Raw genomic sequence first — 7,134 nt, 5'->3', positions numbered from 1 at the left:
TATATAAAATACATATTTTCCCCCAGGTAATTGTAAAGTGATTAATTAAACTGGATTAAAAAACTAATTTAAGAATTTCTTATCAAAATAAGGATCCAATTCCTAGTTTCCTAACAAGTATGAAATATATTCCAGCTAACTTTTGGATATATAAAATACATATTTTCCCCCAGGTAATTGTAAAGTGATTAATTAAACTGGATTAATAAAATGAATTTAAGAATTTCTTATCAAAATAAGGATCCAATTCCTAGTTTCCCGATAAGAATCTAAAGAAGAAGAAGCGAAAGAAACAGTCGAACCAAAACAACTCGAGTTTTGTTTCTATAATGTCTGTGAAATAAATATTGAAATGACATTAAAATCAGCCATTGATGGAATTAGTGAGTATTAGATGACCTTTACATTTATTGTGATGATTTAAAATGTAGTTGTCATAGGATTTTAAGGCCTGAAATCATGCCACGCCCATTGTGTCCATAGGGTAAAAGGTTTACGAACCTATCACGTTAGTAATTTTGCCTAGGCCAACACTTTCATCTCCATGTGCTTAATATGACAGATGCTGCGTAGTTCGGTAAATATATAATAATTTGATTACTAGTCAAATACAGGAACTATATATTTGTTCTCTAGTCTTGGATAGTGCTATAGCCTTTGTACCATGGTCTTCCACTGTCTTCGGGTAGAGTTCTCTTGCTTGAGGGTACACTCGAGCACAGTATTCTATCTTATTTCTCTTCCTCTTGTTTTGTTAAATTCTTTATAGCTTATGTATAATAGATTTTTATTAATGTTATTATTCTTTAACTACTCATGTATATTTCCTTATTTCGTAGCCTTTGTATACCAGCGGCCAGTTCCTCACCCATTGATTAAAAATGTATATCAACTAACCTAAACATCCCCCCCTAACATAACCTACAAGCCGTGTCCTTACCTTCTTACCTAACGGGGGCGCTAATGCCCCCCCTGCGCCCCCCTTACACTGCCGTATTCTAAATTGGACATACTAATACATCAGGTGGCCGCTATCATACATACACTCCCTTATTTTTTTTCCTCACTGGGCTATTTTTCCTGTTGGAGCCCTTGGCCTTATAGCATCCTGCTTTTCCAACTAGGGTTGTGGCTTAGCAAGTAATAATAATGATATTTATTTTGTGTTGTATCCATTTCAGGCCTAGAATATTGGGTCAGACTACTCGTTCGTGAGTTTCCTTATCCCAGTGGAAAGTCAGGGTTTTGTTTACAGAAACACCAAAAAGGAATCATTTGCAGCAATAATAATGGTTAGGAATGTATAATAAAACAAGATAACCAGTTTGAAAAACTATTGTAATATGCAGTTGGTTGGGTCACCAATTTTTTGTCCGCCAAAATACTCACCCACTAACACGCTCAGCGCAACGTACCATTTGCTAGAACAGAGAAGCAGTAAATTAAGGTTTAATTGCGAGTGTAACGAGCCACGGCGGAGCGAACACCAGTAAGTGAACACTTTCAGAACGCTAAAATTACCGCCAGATCTTTGTTCAGACAGTATCTATAACATTTACATTGCTTCCAGAAGGCTAAATTTTCAATATTAAACTTACCCGATAATTATGTAGCTGTCAACTCCGTTGCCCGACAGAATTCTACGGAAGGGATACGCCAGCGATCGCTATACAAGAGGGGGGTGTACTCACAAGCGCCACCTGTGGCCAGGTACTGCAGTACTTCTTGTTGACACCACTTCAATTTTTCCTCTGTCGTGCTTCCGGCAAGACGTTCATGGATACGCTTATAATTTTGGAGTCTTGTTCACGGTTTTTGGTGAAGTATTGCTCTAAGATTTCAGCTTTCGCTATTCAGGAAGTTTTATTATTAGCTTAGCTAGCTTTTGGAATTAATTTGATTAATTATGGTGACGAAGAGAGTATGAACTCTCTTTCACCTTTAAATGGCCGACCCTTCCCTTAGACGGAAGTGTTGGTGTCTAAGAGAGTATAGACTCTCTTTCTTAATTTTGCTCACAAAAGTTATAGATTTATTTTATATCTCTCCGCCATTTATAGGCCTCTTCGATTAACTTCCTTTTTTATAAAATTATTAAATTAATTTTTATATTTGTTTATATTCGACCTTTCCTAATAGTAGGCGGTCTTTTCTTGTACCGAAGTTAATTAACATTGAGCCCGTCATTTCGGTTTTACCTGTTTACATATTATGCTATTTTAATGTTTTTGAAAGAATTTCTTTGATAGTCTCGTACTGTTTCAAAGTTGAACTAACGTTTTGTTTTGTCTCTGCAGTTGTTGACGTTCAGAACGTTCAACTTGCGCTCTATCGTTACGATAGAGAGAGAATTTTCACGGTGTCACGTTGCAGTAAGAGTAAACCGTTTATAACGTTTTGTTCATTCTTTCTTAGCTTAATGGTTTTAATTCTAATAAAGGAACTTTTTATTTGGGAAATCTTTCAGTTTTTTTCCTTTAACAATAATATGTTTTAACGAGTATATATGATTGGGCTCTTCTCTCAGGTTCTAAGTCAAGAGAGAGAGAGAGTGAGAGATAGAGACGGAGGGAGAGAGAGCTGGATAAACGTTTCGTTCAAGCGAGTAACGTTGTTATCGTTTTTGCTCTTCTCCCTAGTCTCTTTAGGGGAAGAAGGTAAACGTTTCTAGAGTTTATTCTTGTTCTCAAGCTTTATGCGGTGAGAGATTTTAAACGTAGTTTATTTGATCTAGTGTTTAGTCTCTTTCCAGCCACTGAATTATTTATCTTTCATTAGATTTTTCTGTTACATTGTAATTCTGTTTTCGCAATTACTAACTTTTAAAGAAGGATAGAATTGCGTGTTTCAGGTACAAACCACTTAAAGTTTCGAGTTACAGTGAAATAAGTGCAAACAGAAATTCAAAAGTGATAAGTGATTAGCGCAAAGTGTGTCAGTGTTGTGCGTGAGGGTACTTCTTGCGTGCCAGTCGTCCTCCCAGTCCGGGACCTCTTGCAAGCTCCCAAGCCCAGGGGAGAAGCAATGTCGAAGGGCAAAAGGGTTCGGCAGGCCTTGATCGGCGCACAGAAGTATCCTCGGTGGTTGCGGGCGTGTCTTACAGAGACCGTCACTCCCACCCGCAGACGATTGAGCCCTTATTTTACTCGTCTGCAGAAGAAATTTCGGGGAGATAACGCTGGACTCAGGTCTCAAGACCTCTTAAACGTAAAGTCCAGACCTCTAGAGTTCAACAACCCGGATGCAGTCATTGGGTTAGCTCTGACTCTCCGCAGTCATCAGGTGACTGCACACCTCCTAAGAGAGGTAAGGTGATGCCGCAACAGACCTCATCTTCTGTTAAGGCTTTGCCTCAGCAGACCTTAGCATCTGCCGACCCCAAGATGACTTTGCTGCAGTCCATGCAGTCACAGCTTGCGGTCTTAATGCGTGAGTGTCAGGCTGAGAAGGTTACACCTCCTCCTGCGATCGCTCCGCCTCACCGCAGTCCAGTCTGCCAGGCGTACGATGTTGAGGTTCCTCAGGATACCTTACCGCGTACTGAGTTGCCAGTTACCAGCGGTGTGCAGCAACCTCCGCCTTCCTTAAGGCAACCTCAGCAATGGGAGCAGGAATCTTATGCCTTACTTCCTCCGCTTCTGCTTGCGGTTCCACCTGCGAGGCAACAATCTCTTGAGGTACGACAACCTCTTCCATCATGAGGCAGCCACCTCAGCACTCGCTGCAGCGACCTCAACCCTCCTCAAGGCAAGAGCCTCAACTCCTTAGGCTAGCACCTCAGGAACCTCAACTCGCGAGACAAGAACTGCGTTCTGCGCAGCCGCTACCTCAACTCTCGCAGCTCACACCTCAGGAACCTTAACTCGTTCCTCAGGAACCTGCTACTGCGCATCCGCAACCCTTACAGCAAGCGCAACTCTTGAGGCAGCAACCTCATGCTATGAGTCAGCCACCTCAACGCATGCATCTGCCACTTTCTCCTCAACTTGAGCCTCTTCCCATTCAACTTGGGAATAACAAATGACAATAATAACACCTCATTACTTTCATAACTTGCATTTGTAATCATATACATGTATGCCTACACAAACATTATGATAATGGAGGTTATTTGTATTACTTATATAAAAATATATATGTATTCCTTGCAATATATTTTTAACAAAATCGCAAATATGGCAAAAATATCTTCAAAACAAAAATGAATCATGAGTTATGAATGTAAGGTAAATATTATGTTGATATTTAACCCCATGCAAGCATGCATGAAGTAATGCAGTGTTGCCAACAGGGCGAGTTTCCCTTTCCTGAGGTGAAGTAGATTATAGTACATTTAGTGTAGCTTAATTCTACGATTATCATGCCGGCTATCAAATTCATCAACAAAACAGTCTAAATCAATTCCCTCGGCACGTGCACTTTCAATGGACGGTAATGCGATATTACTCACTCTAGCACTGGTCATGGAATTTCTGAGAAATGTTACACGCCATGCAACACGCTCTGCTTACCTTACAGCATGCTCTACATACAGCATGCTCTGCATACAGCATGCTCTGCATACAGCATGCTCTGCATACAGCATGCTCTGCATACAACATGCTCTGCATACCTTACCGCATGCTTCTCAGTCACACATCCTTGGTTGTTGCCAACTCACTAGACTGTCAAGCAGTTTCATAACGTTGCCTTCTAGTCTGCTGCTTTTGCACCAGTGAAACCCTCACTGAGAGAACTTAGCTTTTCTCGGATATGGTCCCTGTAGATGAGAAAGTGCTTTTCTCCCTCCTTCTGATATTCCCTTGAGGACTCTGTCATTTGGAGAGGAGCCTTTAGCTGCGTAGCCTCCTATGGACTTTTATATAAGCATAACATGCTCCCAGGGAAGGTAATGGTTCCACTTCAGTCGCTAACCCCGTCTGTTACCACACCTGCTCCCATAGACCTTGAGCTGTGTTGCAAGACATGCAGTCCAAGCTTAGTCCTTGTTAGAGGATTTTTTTGTTTACGGAGTCAGTGTGTCACTGGGAAGACGTTCAACAACCAGCAGAAGTGACTTGTTGTGACGCAGTGCGGCAACCTCAGCAACCCGATAAGGAGTTGTCTGTACGACCCAGACAGTCTAGACAGCTTCGGGTTGTCACTGTACTTCCTCGCTTCCCCATGGTTGACATTTCACAGACTGTGCAGCAGTACCATGATCTTGTGTCCGGCTCCGTCAGACGACTGGCTTTTAAGAGCTCCCACAAGTCGTCGCTGTCTGGAGATTCTCAGATGGACTATGGATCTGACCAAGGAACTGGGCCTCCTGGTCAATTTTGAGGAGTCTCAGCTCGTCCCATCCCAGACCATTGTCTCCCTGGGTATGGATCTTCAGAGTCGAGCTTTTCGGGCTTTTCCGTCGGCCCCAAGGATCTTCCAAGCCCTAGAATGCATCCAGAGCATGCTGAGAAGGAACCGATGCTCAGTCAGGTAGTGGATGAGTCTAACAGGGACACTTTCATCGCTGGCCCTCTTCATCGTGTTAGGGAGACTCCACCTCCCCCCCTTCAGTATCATCTAGCTGCTCACTGGATAAAGGACATGACGCTAGAGACGGTCTCAGTTCCTGTTTCCGAAGAGAGGAGGTCTTCTCTCGCGTGGTGTAAGAACAGCTTTCTTCTCAAGGAAGTCTACCTTTGGCTGTTCAGAAACCCGACCGCCTTCTCCTCTCGGACGCATCAGACACGGGCTGGGGTGCGACTTTGGACGGACAGGAATGCTCGGGAACATGGAATCAGGAACAAAGGACACTTCACATCAATTGCAAGGAGTTGTTGGCGTTTCTTCTGGCCTTGATAAACTTCAAGTCCCTCCAGCTTAACAAAGTGGTGGAGGTGGACTCTGACAACACCACAGCCCTGGCTTACATCTTCAAGCAGGGAGGGACTCTTTCGTGAAGTTGTTCTAGATCGCAAGGGACCTCCTCATCTGGTCTAAAGATCGAAAGCTCACGCTGGTAACGAGGTTCATTCAGGGCGGTATGAATGTCATGGCAGATCACCTCAGCCGGAAGGGTCAGGTCATCCCCACAGAGTGGACCCTTCACAAGAATGTTTGCAGCAGACTTTGGGCCCTGTGGGGTCAGCCAACCATAGATCTGTTCGCTACCTCGATAACCTAGAGACTCCTGTTGTATTGTTCTCCGATTCCAGACCCAGCAGCAGTTCACGTGGATGCTTTTCTGCTGGATTGGTTCCATCTCGACCTGTATGCATTCCCGCCGTTCAAGATTGTCAACAGGGTACTTCAGAAGTTCTCCTCTCGCAAAGGGACACGGCTGACGTTGGTTGGCTCCGCTCTGGCCCGCGAGAGAATGGTTCTTAGAGGTACTGCAATGGCTGGTCGACATTCCCAGGACTCTTCCTCTAGGAGTGAACCTTCTACGTCTACCTCACGTAAAGAAGGTACACCCAAACCTCCACGCTCTTCGTCTGACTGCCTTCAGACTTTCGAAAGACTCTCAAGAGCTAGGGGCTTTTCGAAGGAGGCAGCCAGAGCGATTGCCAAAGCAAGGAGAACATCCACTCTCAGAATCTATCAGTCTCAAGGGGAAGTCTTCCGTAGCTGGTACAAGACCAATGCAGTTTCCTCAACCAGTACCACTGTAACCCAGATTGCTGACTTCCTGTTATATCTAAGGAAAGTAAGATCCCTTTCAGCTCCTACGATCAAGGGTTACAGAAGTATGTTGGCAGCGATTTTCCGCCACAGAGGCTTGGATCTTTCCACCAACAAAGATCTACAGGACCTCCCTAGGTCTTTTGAGACCTCAAAGGAACGTCGGTTGTCCACTCCAGGCTGGAATCTAGATGTGGTCCTAAGGTTCCTTATGTCATCAAGATTTGAACCTCTCCAATCAGCCTCTTTTTAGGACCTCACATTAAAAACTCTTTTCCTCGTGTGCTTGACAACAGCTAAAAGAGTAAGTGAGATCCACACCTTCAGCAGGATCATTGTTTTCATATCTGAAACGGCTACATGTTCCTTGCAGCTCGGTTTTTGCTAAACGAGCTTCCTTCACGTCCTTGGCCTAAGTCGTTCGAGATCCCAAGCCTGTCCAACTTGTTGGGGAATGAACTGGAGAGAGTACTT

General features: G+C 43.7%; 1 protein-coding gene across 1 annotated transcript in view; it reads left to right on the top strand.

Annotated features, from left to right (window-relative positions):
* The first annotated feature begins 227 nt into the window (after positions 1-227).
* LOC137660191 (divergent protein kinase domain 2A-like) overlaps positions 228-7,134 on the top strand; it is a 99,038-nt gene continuing 92,131 nt past the window's right edge. Inside the window, exon 1 of the mRNA XM_068394899.1 lies at positions 228-383. The gene's annotated coding sequence lies outside the window, so the exon portion shown is untranslated. The remainder of the gene's footprint in view (positions 384-7,134) is intronic.

Source organism: Palaemon carinicauda, chromosome 20 (assembly GCF_036898095.1).
Source record: "Palaemon carinicauda isolate YSFRI2023 chromosome 20, ASM3689809v2, whole genome shotgun sequence".
NCBI lineage: Eukaryota > Metazoa > Arthropoda > Malacostraca > Decapoda > Palaemonidae > Palaemon > Palaemon carinicauda.
The sequence above is the reverse complement of the archived record's forward strand: the minus strand, read 5'-3'. Positions and strand labels throughout refer to the sequence as shown.